This window comes from Oncorhynchus mykiss, chromosome 19, assembly GCF_013265735.2.
Source record: "Oncorhynchus mykiss isolate Arlee chromosome 19, USDA_OmykA_1.1, whole genome shotgun sequence".
NCBI classification, from domain to species: domain Eukaryota; kingdom Metazoa; phylum Chordata; class Actinopteri; order Salmoniformes; family Salmonidae; genus Oncorhynchus; species Oncorhynchus mykiss.
In genome coordinates, this window is record NC_048583.1 from 67,057,783 (window position 1) to 67,072,921 (window position 15,139).

The window sequence follows — 15,139 nt, forward strand, 5'->3', positions numbered from 1 at the left end:
TGTGTTAACATTGCCAAAGCAAGTGAGGTAGACAACATACAAAGTGAATATATAAAGTGAAAAACAACAAACATTAACAGTAAACATTACACATACAGAGGTTTCAAAACAGTAAAGACATTACAAATGTCATATTATATATATTTATACAGTGTTTTAACAATGTACAAATGGTTAAAGGACACAAGATAAAATAAATAAGCATAAATATGGGTTGTATTTACAATGGTGTTTGTTCTTCACTGGTTGCCCTTTTCTCGTGGCAACAGGTCACAAATCTTGCTGCTGTGATGGCACACTGTGGAATTTCACCCAGTAGATATGGGAGTTTTCGAATTCTTTGTGGATCTGTGTAATCTGAGGGAAATATGTCTCTCTAATATGGTCATACATTGGGCAGGAGGTTAGGAAGTGCAGCTCAGATTCCACCTCATTTTGTGGGCAGTGGGCACATAGCCTGTCTTCTCTTGAGAGCCATGTCTGCCTACGGCGGCCTTTCTCAATAGCAAGGCTATGCTCACTGAGTCTGTACATAGTCAAAGCTTTCCTTAATTTTGGGTCAGTCACAGTGGTCAGGTATTCTGCCGCTGTGTACTCTCTGTGTAGGGCCAAATAGCATTCTAGTTTGCTCTGTTTTTTTGTTAATTCTTTCCAATGTGTTAAGTAATTATCTTTTTGTTTTCTCATGATTTGGTTGGGTCTAATTGTGCTGTTGTCCTGGGGCTCTGTAGGGTGTGTTTGTGTTTATGAACAGAGCCCCAGGACCAGCTTGCTTAGGGGACTCTTCTCCAGGTTCATCTCTCTCTTTCCTTGTACATGATTGATAAATTAAGGTCACTGATTAGTAAGGATCTTCCCTCACCTGGTTGTCTAGGTCACTGATTAGTAAGGATCTCCCCTCACCTGGTTGTCTAGGTCACTGATTAGTAAGGATCTCCCCTCACCTGGTTGTCTAGGTCACTGATTAGTAAGGATCTCCCCTCACCTGGTTGTCTAGGTCTTAATTGAAAAGAAAAACCAAAAACCAGCAGACACTAGTCCCTCTATGGAAGGAGCAGATGAGATGAGTCGCCTCCCTAACAGTGGGATTTGTTGTCCACAGAGCAGAACGGCGGCCTGTCAAGCTCCCGCCTATTCCCCTTTTTGGATTGGTGGATACATTTCGTTATTTTACTACTTTATAAAAAATGTTGATGTTGGCATCAGTGTCTATTCAATGGAGACTTGAGATGCAATACTTTCCTGAAGAGTATATAGTCTTGTATTTCAACAGGGACAAACAACTCTGATGTAAAGGGCTTCTTCTCAGCATGGATGTCACATCCATCACACTTCACACTCCAAACAACCTCAGCATTATCTCACTCCAAACAACCTCAGCATTATCTCACTCCTAACAACCCTCAGCATTATCTCACTCCTAACAACCTCACCAATGGGTAAAATAATATGTAAATTATGTAGATATTCCTCTAAGAAAACCATTGGTCCAACCTTCATGCCTGTCATAATCCGATCAAAAGTTATTGGGAGTTTTTACCCTTTGTAAGATGACCAGATTTAGGCTGACAAAATCAATGGAAGCCAGAGAAAATATGTGTTCAAAAATCTGGAAAATTGCATCTCGTCAGCTAGGATTCTCTGCAAGAAAACTGGCTACCTGACAGGCTCACTTTCCCATTGAACTTGTCATCTTTCTTCTCGAATCCTCAGGACATGAAACAATAGAGGTAAGATATACATTTTGAGACATGACGTAGTTTCATATTAATTTGAAATTCATTTTTTTCTTCTCCCAAAACAATCGTAGCTCTGTGAAATGTCAACAGAGCACTTAGTGCTGTGGTCACCAACCTTTTCTGAGTAAAGATCACTTTCACAGTCATAAAGTAAGGTGAGATCTACCACTGAGATTTTTTTGTTTTAAACATGACTTTAAAATGTAACATTAACCTAATAAAACCAGTTCTGTAGGAATGAGGTTTGTGCAGTATGCTTAATACATTATCACAGCATAGTGGCTATGTGCCTGTCTTAATACATTATCACAGCATAATGGCTATGTGCCTGGCCTAATACATTATCACAGCATAATGGCTATGTGCCTGGCTTAATACATTATCACAGCATAGTGGCTATGTGCCTGCTTAATACATTATCACAGCATAATGGCTATGTGCCTGGCTTAATACATTATCACAGCATAGTGGCTATATGCCTGGCCTAATACATTATCACAGCATAATGGCTATATGCCTGGTCTAATACATTATCACAGTATATTGGCTATATGCCTGGCCTAATACATTATCACAGCATAATGGCTATGTGCCTGGCTATATGCCTGGTCTAATACATTATCACAGCATATTGGCTATATGCCTGGCCTAATACATTATCACAGAATAATGGCTATGTGCCTGGTCTAATACCTAATACATTATCACAGCATAATGGCTATATGCCTGGCCTAATACATTATCACAGCATATTGGCTATATGCCTGGCCTAATACATTATCACAGCATAATGGCTATATGCCTGGTCTAATACATTATCACAGCATATTGGCTATATGCCTGGCCTAATACATTATCACAGCATAATGGCTATGTGCCTGGTCTAATACATTATCACATCATAATGGCTATATGCCTGGTCTAATACATTATCACAGCATAGTGGCTATATGCTTGGCCTGCCAATATTGTTCTTCTCAGACCATATTATGTTTCAAAACTAGAGCAAATAGATCAGCATAAATTAAAATATTTTTACTTGACTGATGGTACCTGCATCTGATGGTCATGGTGCTTTCAGGACAACTGGGAACTCTGGGGGGGGGGGGGGGCATCAGGTTGGAAAGTTGGAGCTCTAGAAAGATCACACCTCTCCGACTTGGAGTTTGATGACCGTTCAAAAGTATTTCCCGATCGGATTTAGTTTTTTCCCCCAGAGTGCCCAGATGTTTTGAATACGGCATTAGACTCAGTGGAGGGAGTCTGCCTCTCACCGTCCCTGCTCTCTCCGTCCTTTCCTCCGGTGAGACTGACCAGAGAGAGGGGCCTCCGTCTTCCATCTGATGGTGAAACTCGAGTCGCACAGCATCTGTCTCATAGACAAATTCATGTTGTTCCCATTACCATCTGCCTCATGCACATATTCATGTTACTGTCCATTAACACGGTACTTCATTTTGTTTATCTGTCTGCCCCAGCCTCAAACTCAGACCCTGTGTGAAGCCAACTGACCCTTTCTGCCCATTCATCGCCATATACCCGTTGTTGTTGTCCTAGCTGTTTACCCGTTGTTGTCTCACCCATTGTTGTCTTAGCTCTCCCAATCAACACCTGTGATTGCTTATGCTTTTCTCTAATGTCAATATGCCTTGTATACTGTTGTTTAGGGCAGCTCTCATTGTTTTATTTTACTGCGGAGCCCCTAGTCTTGCTCAACATGCCTCAGATAGCCCCCTTGTCCCACCCCCCACACATGCGGAGACCTCACCTAGCTTAACTGGTACCTCCAGAGATGCAACCTCTCTCATCGTCACTCAATGCCTAGGTTTACCCCCACTGTACTTGCACCCTACCTTACCCTTGTCTGTACATTATGCCCTGAATCTATCATACCACGCCCAGAAATGTGCTCCTTTTATTCTCTGTTCCCAACGCACTAGATGACCAGTTCTTATAGCCGTACCCTTATCCTACTCCTCCTCTATTCCTCTGGTGATGTAGAGATTAATCCAGGCCCTGCAGTGCCTAGCTCCACTCCTATTCCCCAGGTGCTCTCATTTGTTGACTTCTGCAACCGTAAAAGTCTTGGGTTCATGCATGTTAACATTAGAAGCCTCCTCCCTAAGTTTGTTTTATTCACTGCCCTAGCACACTCCACCAATCCGGATGTCCTAGCCGTATCTGAATCCTGGCTTAGGAAGGCCACCAAAAACTCTGGAATTTCCATCCCCAATTACAACATTTTCCATCAAGACAGAACTGCTTAAGGGGGCGGAATTGCAATCTACTGTAGAGATTGCCTGCAGAGTTATGTCTTACTATCCAGGTCTATGCCCAAACAGTTTTAAAAATCCATCTCTCCAGAAATAAGTCTCTCACTGTTGCCGCTTGTTATAGACCCCCCTCAGCTCCTAGCTGTGCCCTGGACACCATATGTGAATTGATTGCCCCCCATCTATTGTCAGAGGTCGTACTGCTAGGTGACCTAAAATGGGATATGCTAAACACCCCGGCCGTCCTACAATCTAAGCTAGATGCCCTCACCTCACACAAATTATCAACAAATCTACCAGCTACAACCCCAAATCCGTAAACACGGTCACCCTCATAGATATCATCCTGACCAACTTGCCCTTTAAATCCACCTCTGCTGTTTTCAACCAGGATCTCAGCGATCACTGACTCATTGCCTGCATCCGCTATGGGTCCTCGGTCAAACGACCACCCCTCATCACTGTCAAACGCTCCCTAAAACACTTCTGCGAGCAGGCCTTTCTAATCGACATGGCCCAGGTATCCTGGAAGGATACTGACCTCATCCCATCAGTAGATGATGCCTGGTTGTTCTTTAAAAGTGCTTTCCTCACCATCATAAATAAGCATGTTATATAATAACATAATATAATGTCATATAATATATAAGCCACGTTCACAAAATGTAGATCTAAGAACAGATATAGCCCTTGGTTCACTCCAGACTTGACTGCCCTTGACCAGCACAAAAACATCCTGTGGCGTACTGCACTAGCTTCGATTAGTCCCCGCGATATGCAACTTTTCAGGGAAGTCGGGAACCAATACACACAGTCAATTAGGAAAGCAAAGGCTAGCTTTTTCAAACAGACTTTTGCATCCTGCAGCCCTAATTCCAAAAAGTTTTGGGACGCAGTAAAGTCCATGGAGAACAAGAGTACCTCCTCCCAGCTGCCCACAGCTCTGAGGCTGGAAAACAGAGTCACCACTGATGAATCCACAATAATTGAGAATTTCAATCAGAATTTCTCTACGCTGGCCATGCTTTCCACCTGGCTACCCAAACCCCGGCCAAGTATCCGTGACAACTCTTCCGAGCTGGTCACGGATGCACCTCAGCCATGCTCAAGGTCCTAAACGATATCATAACCGCCATCGATAAAAGACAGTACTGTGCAGCCGTCTTCATCGACCTGGCCAAGGCTTTCGACTCTTGTCAATCACCGAATTCTTATCAGCCGACTCAACAGCCTTGGTTTCTCTAATGACTGCCTCGTTTGGTTCACCAACTACTTCTCTGATAGAGTTCAGTGTGTCAAATCGGAGGGCATGTTTTCTGGACCTCTGGCAGTCTCTATGGGGGTGCCACAGGGTTCAATTCGCGGGCCAACTCTTTTCTCTGTATACATCAATGATGTTGCTCTTATTGCGTTTGATTCTTTGATCAACCTCTACGCAGACGACACCATTCTGTATACATCTTGCCCTTCTTTGGACACTGTGTTAACAAACCTCCAAACGAGCTTCAACGCCATACAACACTCCTTCCATGGCTTCCAACTGCTCTTAAATGCTAGTAAAACTAAATGCATGCTCTTCAATCGTTCGCTGCCCGCACCTGCCCGCCCAACTAGCATCACTACTCTGGACTGTTCCGACTTAGAATATGTGGACAACTATAAATACCTAGGTGTCTGGCTCAACTGTAAACTCTCCTTCGACTCACATTAAGCATCTCCAATCCAAAGTTATATCTAGAATCGGCTTCCTATTTCACAACAAAGCCTCCTTCACTCATGCTGCCAAACATACCCTCGTAAAACAGACTATCCTACCGATCCTTGACTTCGGCAATGTCATTTACAAAATAGCCTCCAACACTCTACTCAGCAAATTGGATGTAGTCTATCACATTGCCATCTGTTTTGTCACCAAAGCCCCATATACTACCCACCACTGCGACCTGTATGCTCTAGTCGGCTGGCTCTCGCTACATATTTGTCGACAAACCCACTGGCTCCAGGTCATCTATAAGTCTTTGCTAGGTAAAGCTCTGCCTTATCTCAGCTCACTGGTCACCATAGCAACACCCACCCGCAGCACGCGTTCCAGCAGGTACAGTTGAAGTCGGAAGTTTATATACACTTAAGTTGGAGTCATTAACTTGTTTTTCAACCACTCCACAAATATCTTGTTTGCAAATTATTGTTTTGGCAAGTCAGTTAGGACATCTACTGTGTGCATGACACAAGTAATTTTTCCAACAACTGTTTACAGACAGATTATTTCACTGTATCACAGTTCCAGTTGGTCAGAAGTTTACATACACTAAGTTGACTGTGCCTTTAACCTCTCTGGGATGTGTGGGGGGACGCTGGCGTCAAGCCAGGGAAAATGCAGAGCGCCAAATTCAAATAAATTACTATAAAAATCAAACTTTGATTAAATCACACATGTCAGATACCAAATTAAAGCTACACTTGTTGTGAATCCAGCCAACATGTCAGATTTCAAAAAGGCTTTTCGGCGAAAGCAAACGATCAAATCAAATCAAATGTATTTATATAGCCCTTCGCACATCAGCTGATATCTCAAAGTGCTGTACAGAAACCCAGCCTAAAACCCCAAACAGCAAGCAATGCAGGTGTAGAAGCACGGTGGCTAGGAAAAACTCCCTAGAAAGGCCAAAACCTAGGAAGAAACCTAGAGAGGAACCAGGCTATGTGGGGTGGCCAGTCCTCTTCTGGCTGTGCCGGGTGGAGATTATAACAAAACATGGTCAAGATGTTCAAATGTTCATAAATGACCAGCATGGTCGAATAATAATAAGGCAGAATAGTTGAAACTGGAGCAGCAGCACAGTCAGGTGGACTGGGGACAGCAAGGAGTCATCATGTCAGGTATTCCTGGGGCATGGTCCTAGGGCTCAGGTCCTCCGAGAGAGAGAAAGAAAGAGAGAATTAGAGAGAGCATATGTGGGATGGCCAGTCCTCTTCTGGCTGTGCCGGGTGGAGATTATAACAGAACATGGCCAAGATGTTCAAATGTTCATAAATGACCAGCATGGTCGAATAATAATAAGGCAGAACAGTTGAAACTGGAGCAGCAGCACAGCCAGGTGGACTGGGGACAGCAAGGAGTCATCATGTCAGGTAGTCCTGGGGCATGGTCCTAGGGCTCAGGTCCTCCGAGAGAGAGAAAGAGAGAAGGAGAGAATTAGAGAACGCACACTTAGATTCACACAGGACACCGAATAGGACAGGAGAAGTACTCCAGATATAACAAACTGACCCTAGCCCCCCGACACATAAACTACTGCAGCATAAATACTGGAGGCTGAGACAGGAGGGGTCAGGAGACACTGTGGCCCACTCCGAGGACACCTCCGGACAGGGCCAAACAGGAAGGATATAACCCCACCCACTTTGCCAAAGCACAGCCCCCACACCACTAGAGGGATATCTTCAACCACCAACTTACCATCCTGAGACAAGGCTGAGTATAGCCCACAAAGACCTCCGCCACGGCACAACCCAAGGGGGGGGGGGGGGGGCGCGCCAACCCAGACAGGATGACCACATCAGTGACTCAACCCACTCAGATGACGCACCCCCTCCAGGGACGGCATGAGAGAGCCCCAGTAAAGCCAGTGACTCAGCCCCTGTAATAGGGTTAGAGGCAGAGAATCCCAGTGGAAAGAGGGGAACCGGCCAGGCAGAGACAGCAAGGGCAGTTCGTTGCTCCAGAGCCTTTCCGTTCACCCTCCCACTCCTGGGCCAGACTACACTCAATCATATGACCCACTGAAGAGATGAGTCTTCAGTAGAGACTTAAAGGTTGAGACCGAGTTTGCGTCTCTGACATGGGTAGGCAGACCGTTCCATAAAAATGGAGCTCTATAGGAGAAAGCCCTGCCTCCAGCTGTTTGCTTAAAAATTCTAGGGACAATTAGGAGGCCTGCGTCTTGTGACCGTAGCGTACGTGTAGGTATGTACGGCAGGACCAAATCAGAGAGATAGGTAGGAGCAAGCCCATGTAATGCTTTGTAGGTTAGCAGTAAAACCTTGAAATCAGCCCTTGCTTTGACAGGAAGCCAGTGTAGAGAGGCTAGCACTGGAGTAATATGATCAAATTTTTTGGTTCTAGTCAGGATTCTAGCAGCCGTATTTAGCACTAACTGAAGTTTATTTAGTGCTTTATCCGGGTAGCCGGAAAGTAGAGCATTGCAGTAGTCTAACCTGGAAGTGACAAAAGCATGGATTAATTTTTATGCATCATTTTTGGACAGAAAGTTTCTGATTTTTGCAATGTTACGTAGATGGAAAAAAGCTGTCCTTGAAATGGTCTTGATATGTTCTTCAAAAGAGAGATCAGGGTCCAGAGTAACGCCGAGGTCCTTCACAGTTTTATTTGAGACGACTGTACAACCATTAAGATTAATTGTCAGATTCAACAGAAGATCTCTTTGTTTCTTGGGACCTAGAACAAGCATCTCTGTTTTGTCCGAGTTTAAAAGTAGAAAGTTTGCAGCCATCCACTTCCTTATGTCTGAAACACATTCTTCTAGCAAGGGCAATTTTGAGGCTTCACCATGTTTAATTGAAATGTACAGCTGTGTGTCATCCGCATAGCAGTGAAAATTAACATTATGTTTTCGAATAACATCCCCAAGAGGTAAAATATATAGTGAAAACAATAGTGGTCCTAAAACGGAACCTTGAGGAACACCGAAATTTACAGTTGATTTGTCAGAGGACAAACCATTCACAGAGACAAACTGATATCTTTCCGACAGATAAGATCTAAACCAGGCCAGAACTTGTCCGTGTAGACCAATTTGGGTTTCCAATCTCTCCAAAAGAATGTGGTGATCGATGGTATCAAAAGCAGCACTAAGGTCTAGGAGCACGAGGACAGATGCAGAGCCTCGGTCCGATGCCATTAAAATGTCATTTACCACCTTCACAAGTGCCGTCTCAGTGCTATGATGGGGTCTAAAACCAGACTGAAGCATTTCGTATACATTGTTTGTCTTCAGGAAGGCAGTGAGTTGTTGCGCAACAGCCTTTTCTAAAATTTTTGAGAGGAATGGAAGATTCGATATAGGCCAATAGTTTTTTATATTTTCTGGGTCAAGGTTTGGCTTTTTCAAGAGAGGCTTTATTACTGCCACTTTTAGTGAGTTTGGTACACATCCGGTGGATAGAGAGCCGTTTATTATGTTCAACATAGGAGGGCCAAGCACAGGAAGCAGCTCTTTCAGTAGTTTAGTTGGAATAGGGTCCAGTATGCAGCTTGAAGGTTTAGAGGCCATGATTATTTTCATCATTGTGTCAAGAGATATAGTACTAAAACACTTGAGCGTCTCTCTTGATCCTAGGTCCTGGCAGAGTTGTGCAGACTCAGGACAACTGAGCTTTGAAGGAATACGCAGATTTAAGGAGGAGTCCGTAATTTGCTTTCTAATAATCATAATCTTTTCCTCAAAGAAGTTCATGAATTTATCACTGCTAAAGTGAAAGTCATCCTCTCTTGGGGAATGCTGCTTTTTAGTTAGCTTTGCGACAGTATCAAAAAGGAATTTCGGATTGTTCTTATTTTCCTCAATTAAGTTAGAAAAATAGGATGATCGAGCAGCAGTAAGGGCTCTTCGGTACTGCACAGTACTGTCTTTCCAAGCTAATCGGAAGACTTCCAGTTTGGTGTGGCGCCATTTCCGTTCCAATTTTCTGGAAGCTTGCTTCAGAGCTCGGGTATTTTCTGTGTACCAGGGAGCTAGTTTCGTATGAGAAATGTTTTTAGTTTTTAGGGGTGCAACTGCATCTAGGGTATTGCGCAAGGTTAAGTTGAGTTCCTCAGTTAGGTGGTTAACTGATTTTTGTCCTCTGGCGTCCTTGGGTAGACAGAGGGAATCTGGAAGGACATCAAGGAATCTTTGTGTTGTCTGTGAATTTATAGCACGACTTTTGATGATCCTTGGTTGGGGTCTGAGCAGATTATTTGTTGCAATTGCAAACGTAATAAAATGGTGGTCCGATAGTCCAGGATTATGAGGAAAAACATTAAGATCCACAACATTTATTCCATGGGACAAAACTAGGTCCAGCGTATGACTGTGACAGTGAGTGGGTCCAGAGACATGTTGGACAAAACCCACTGAGTCGATGATGGCTCCGAAAGCCTTTTGGAGTGGGTCTGTGGACTTTTCCATGTGAATATTAAAGTCACCAAAGATTAGAATATTATCCGCTATGACTACAAGGTCCGATAGGAATTCAGGGAACTCAGTGAGGAACGCTGTATATGGCCCAGGAGGCCTGTAAACAGTAGCTATAAAAAGTGATTGAGTAGGCTGCATAGATTTCATGACTAGAAGCTCAAAAGACGAAAACGTCATTTTTTTTTTTTTTGTAAATTGAAATTTGCTATTGTAAATGTTAGCAACACCTCTGCCTTTGCGGGATGCACAGGGGATATGGTCACTAGTGTAGCCAGGAGGTGAGGCCTCATTTAACACAGTAAATTCATCAGGCTTAAGCCATGTTTCAGTCAGGCCAATCACATCAAGATTATGATCAGTGATTAGTTCATTGACTATAATTGCCTTTGAAGTAAGGGATCTAACATTAAGTAGCCCTATTTTGAGATGTGAGGTATCATGATCTCTTTCAATAATGACAGGAATGGAGGTGGTCTTTATCCTAGTGAGATTGCTAAGGCGAACACCGCCATGTTTAGTTTTGCCCAACCTAGGTCGAGGCACAGACACGGTCTCAATGGTGATAGCTGAGCTGACTACACTGACTGTGCTAGTGGCAGACTCCACTATGCTGGCAGGCTGGCTAACAGCCTATTTCATTGTGGAGCTAGAGGAGTTAGAGCCCTGTCTATGTTGGTAGATAAAATGAGAGCACCCCTCCAGCTAGGATGGAGTCCGTCACTCCTCAGCAGGTCAGGCTTGGTCCTGTTTGTGGGTGAGTCCCAGAAAGAGGGCCAATTATCTACAAATTCTATCTTTTGGGAGGGGCAGAAAACAGTTTTCAACCAGCGATTGCGTTGTGAGACTCTGCTGTAGAGCTCATCACTCCCCCTAACTGGGAGGGGGCCAGAGACAATTACTCGATGCCGACACATCTTTCTAGCTGATTTACACGCAGAAGCTATGTTGCGCTTGGTGATCTCTGACTGTTTCATCCTAACATCGTTGGTGCCGACGTGGATAACAATATCTCTATACTCTCTACACTCGCCAGTTTTAGCTTTAGCCAGCACCATCTTCAGATTAGCCTTAACGTCGGTAGCCCTGCCCCCCGGTAAACAGTGTATGATCGCTGGATGATTCGTTTTAAGTCTAATACTGCGGGTAATGGAGTCGCCAATGACTAGAGTTTTCAATTTGTCAGAGCTAATGGTGGGAAGCTTCGGCGTCTCAGACCCCGTAACGGGAGGAGTAGAGACCAGAGAAGACTCGGCCTCTGACTCCGACCCGCTGCTTAATGGGGAAAACCGGTTGAAAGTTTCTGTCGGCTGAATGAGCGACACCGGTTGAGCGTTCCTACAGCATTTCCTTCCAGAAACCGTGAGAAAGTTGTCCGGCTGCGGGGACTGTGCCAGGGGATTTATACTACTATCTGTACTTACTGGTGGCACAGACGCGGTTTCATCCTTTCCTACACTGAAATTACCCTTGCCTAGCGATTGCGTCTGAAGCTGGGCTTGTAGCACAGCCATCCTCGCCGTAAGGCGAGTACAGCGACTGCAATTTGAAGGCATCATGTTAATGTTACTACTTAGCTTCGGCTGTTGGAGGTCCTGACGAACCGTGTCCAGATAAAGCTAAATTCTAAAAATAATAAAAATAAAAATAATTCTGAATGGTTTGTCCTCAGGGTTTCGCCTGCTAAATAGGTTCTGTTATACTCACAGACATGATTCAAACAGTTTTAGAAACTTCAGAGTGTTTTCTATCCAAATCGACTAATAGTATGCATATCATATCTTCTGGAGATGAGTAGCAGGCAGTTGAATTTGGGCATGCATTTCATCGGGACGTGAAAATACTACCCCCTGTCACCAAGAAGTTAAACAACTTGGAAAATTCCAGAAAATTATGTCATGGCTTTAGAAGCTTCTGATAGGCTAATTGACATAATTTGAGTCAATTGGAGGTGTACCTGTGTACAATTTGGAGGTATACCTAGCAATTTCCAAACGCCTGAAGGTACCACGTTCATCTGTACAAACAATAGTACGCAAGTATAAACACCATGGGACCACGCAGCCGTCATACCGCTCAGGAAAGAGACGCATTCTGTGTCCTAGAGATGAATGTACTTTGGTGTGAAAAGTGCAAATCAATCCCAGAACAACAGCAAAGGACCTTGTGAAGATTTTCTTGTGAGGAAAAAGGTACAAAAGTATCTATATCTACAGTAAAACGAGTCCTATATCGATGTAACCTGAAAGGCCATTCAGCAAGGAAGAAGCCACTGCTCCAAAACCGCTATAAAAAAAGCCAGACTACGGTTTGCAACTGCACATGGGGACAAAGATTGTACTTTTTGGAGAAGTGTCTTCTGGTCTGATGAAACAAAAATATAACACTTTGGTCATAATGACCATCGTTATGTTTGGAGGAAAAGGGGGAGGCTTGCAAGCCGAAGAACACCATCTCAACTGTGAAGCACAGGGGTGGCAGCATTATGTCGTGGGGGTGCTTTGCTGCAGGAAGGGCTGGTGCACTTCACAAAATAAATGGCATCACGAGGGAGGAAAATTGTGGATATATTGAAGCAACATCTCAAGACGTCAGTCAGGAAGTTAAAGCTTGGTCGCATATGGGTCTTCCAAATGGACAATGACCCCAAGCATACTTCCAAAGTTGTGGCAAAATGGCTTAAAGACAACAAAGTAAAGTATTGGAGTGGCCATCACAAAGCCCTTACCTCAACCCTATAGAACATTTGTGGACAGAACTGAAAAATCGTGTACTAGCAAGGAGGCCTACAAACCTGACTCAGTTACACCAGCTCTGTCAGGAGGAATGGGCCAAAATTCACCCAATTTATTGTGGAAGGCTACCCGAAACATTTGACCCAAGTGAAACAATTTAAAGGCAATGCTACCAAATACTAATTTAGTGTATGTAAACTCCTGACCCACTGGGAATGTGATGAAAAAAATTATAGCTGAACTTAATAATTCTCTCTGCTATTATTCTGACATTTCACATTCTTAAAATAATGTGGTGATCCTAACTGACCTAAGACAGGGAATTTCTACTAGGATTAAATATCAGGTATTGTGAAAAACTGAGTTTAAATGTATTTGGCTAAGGTTTATGTAAACTTCAGACTTCAACTGTATATTTCACTGATCATCCCCAAAGCCAACACCTCCATTCGCCACCTTTCCTTTACAGTTCTCTGCTGCCAATGACTGGAACGAATTGCAAAAATCACTGCATTTTTGGAGTCTTATATCTCCCTCTCTAACTTTAGCGTCAGCTGTCAGAGCAGTTTACTGATTGCTGCAGCTGTACACAGCCCATCTGTAAATAGCCCATGCAACCAACTACCTACCTCATCCCCATATTTGTTTTTGTTTTTCTGCCCTTTTGCACATCAGTATTTCTACTTGCACATCCTCATCTGCACATATATCACTCCAGTGTCAATTGCTAAATTGTAATTTCTTTGCCACTACGGCCTATTTATCGCCTTACCTCCTTCCTTCATTTTCACACACTGTATACAGATTTTCCTATTGTGTTATTGGCTGTATGATTGTTTATCCCATGTGTAACTGTTGTTTATGTTGCACTGCTTTCTTTTTTCTACTGTGTCATTGATTTGTTTGTTATTGGCTTGTTTATTGTTTACTCCATGTGTAACTCTGTGTCACACTGCTTTGCTTTATCTTGGACAGGTCGCAGTAAATGAGAACTTATTCTCAACGAGCCTACCTGGTTATATAAAGGTGAAATAAAAAAAACATGACCATCTGCCTCATGCACACATTCATGTTTGTGTGCTTAGTGTTGTTTTCTATGGCAACTGTGGTATAAGCTGGATAAGCAGCTTAAACGCAACGGAATAAACGTTTCTGTTATTCTGGCAGAAGAGGTAGTGACTGTGTAGCCATAGCTAGTTGGCTAGCTAGCAGCGAGCAAGGGACAGGAACGTTGCCACTGAACATAGCAACAGAACATAAACTAATGACTGGTTCACGTCCGTAAATATACTAATGGAACAAACGACTGGGTCTAGTAACCAAGAGATGACAGAGTATGAATTTGCTTATAAAAATGTAAATTTTAACCCCCCCCCATAAAAAAAAATATTATCTTCCGATAAATGTGTGCTTTCATATCATTTTATTTGAGAACGATCTTCACGAACTCCACCATCCATATCCAAGGTAATGTACAGAACCGTTTATCCCTTACTTATTCTGCTGATAAATCATGTATGTTATAGGTGTGTTATTATGCTCTGTGTTCCTGTAACGATGTACGCTGAGAGTCGGGAAGCAAGTTCAGGGAGTGAGTGTTTTAAGCAACACACCGACATGAAAACCGAGTCAATAACACCTGAGGAAAGAACCAAGGGGAGAGACAGATACAGGGAAGATAATCAAGGAGGGGACCAGGTGAGTGACAGATATAGAGAAGATAATCAAGGAGGGGACCAGGTGAGTGACAGATATAGGGAAGATAATCAAGGAGGTGATGGGAGTCCAGGTGAGTGACAGATATAGGGAAGATAATCAAGGAGGTGATGGAGTCCAGGTGAGTGACAGATATAGGGAAGATAATCAAGGAGGTGATGGAGTCCAGGTGAGTGACAGATATAGGGAAGATAATCAAGGAGGTGATGGAGTCCAGGTGAGTGACAGATATAGGGAAGATAATCAAGGAGGTGATGGAGTCCAGGTGAGTGACATGAGGCGCAGGTGCGTGAGACGATGGTGACAGGTGTGTGGGATAATCAGAAGCCTGATGACCTAGAGGCCAGAGAGGGAGTATAGGTGACTGTTCTAAGAAAAGGGGAAGGGGGATACCTAACCAGTTATACAACTGAATGCCTTCAACTGAAATGTGTCTTATGCATTTAACCCAACCCCACTGAATCAGAGAGATGCGGGTG

General features: G+C 43.6%; 1 protein-coding gene across 7 annotated transcripts in view; it reads left to right on the plus strand.

The window, feature by feature from the left end:
- Positions 1-15,139, plus strand: part of jade1 (jade family PHD finger 1) — an 86,240-nt gene that overhangs the window by 56,448 nt on the left and 14,653 nt on the right. The gene's annotated exons all lie outside the window — the stretch shown is intronic.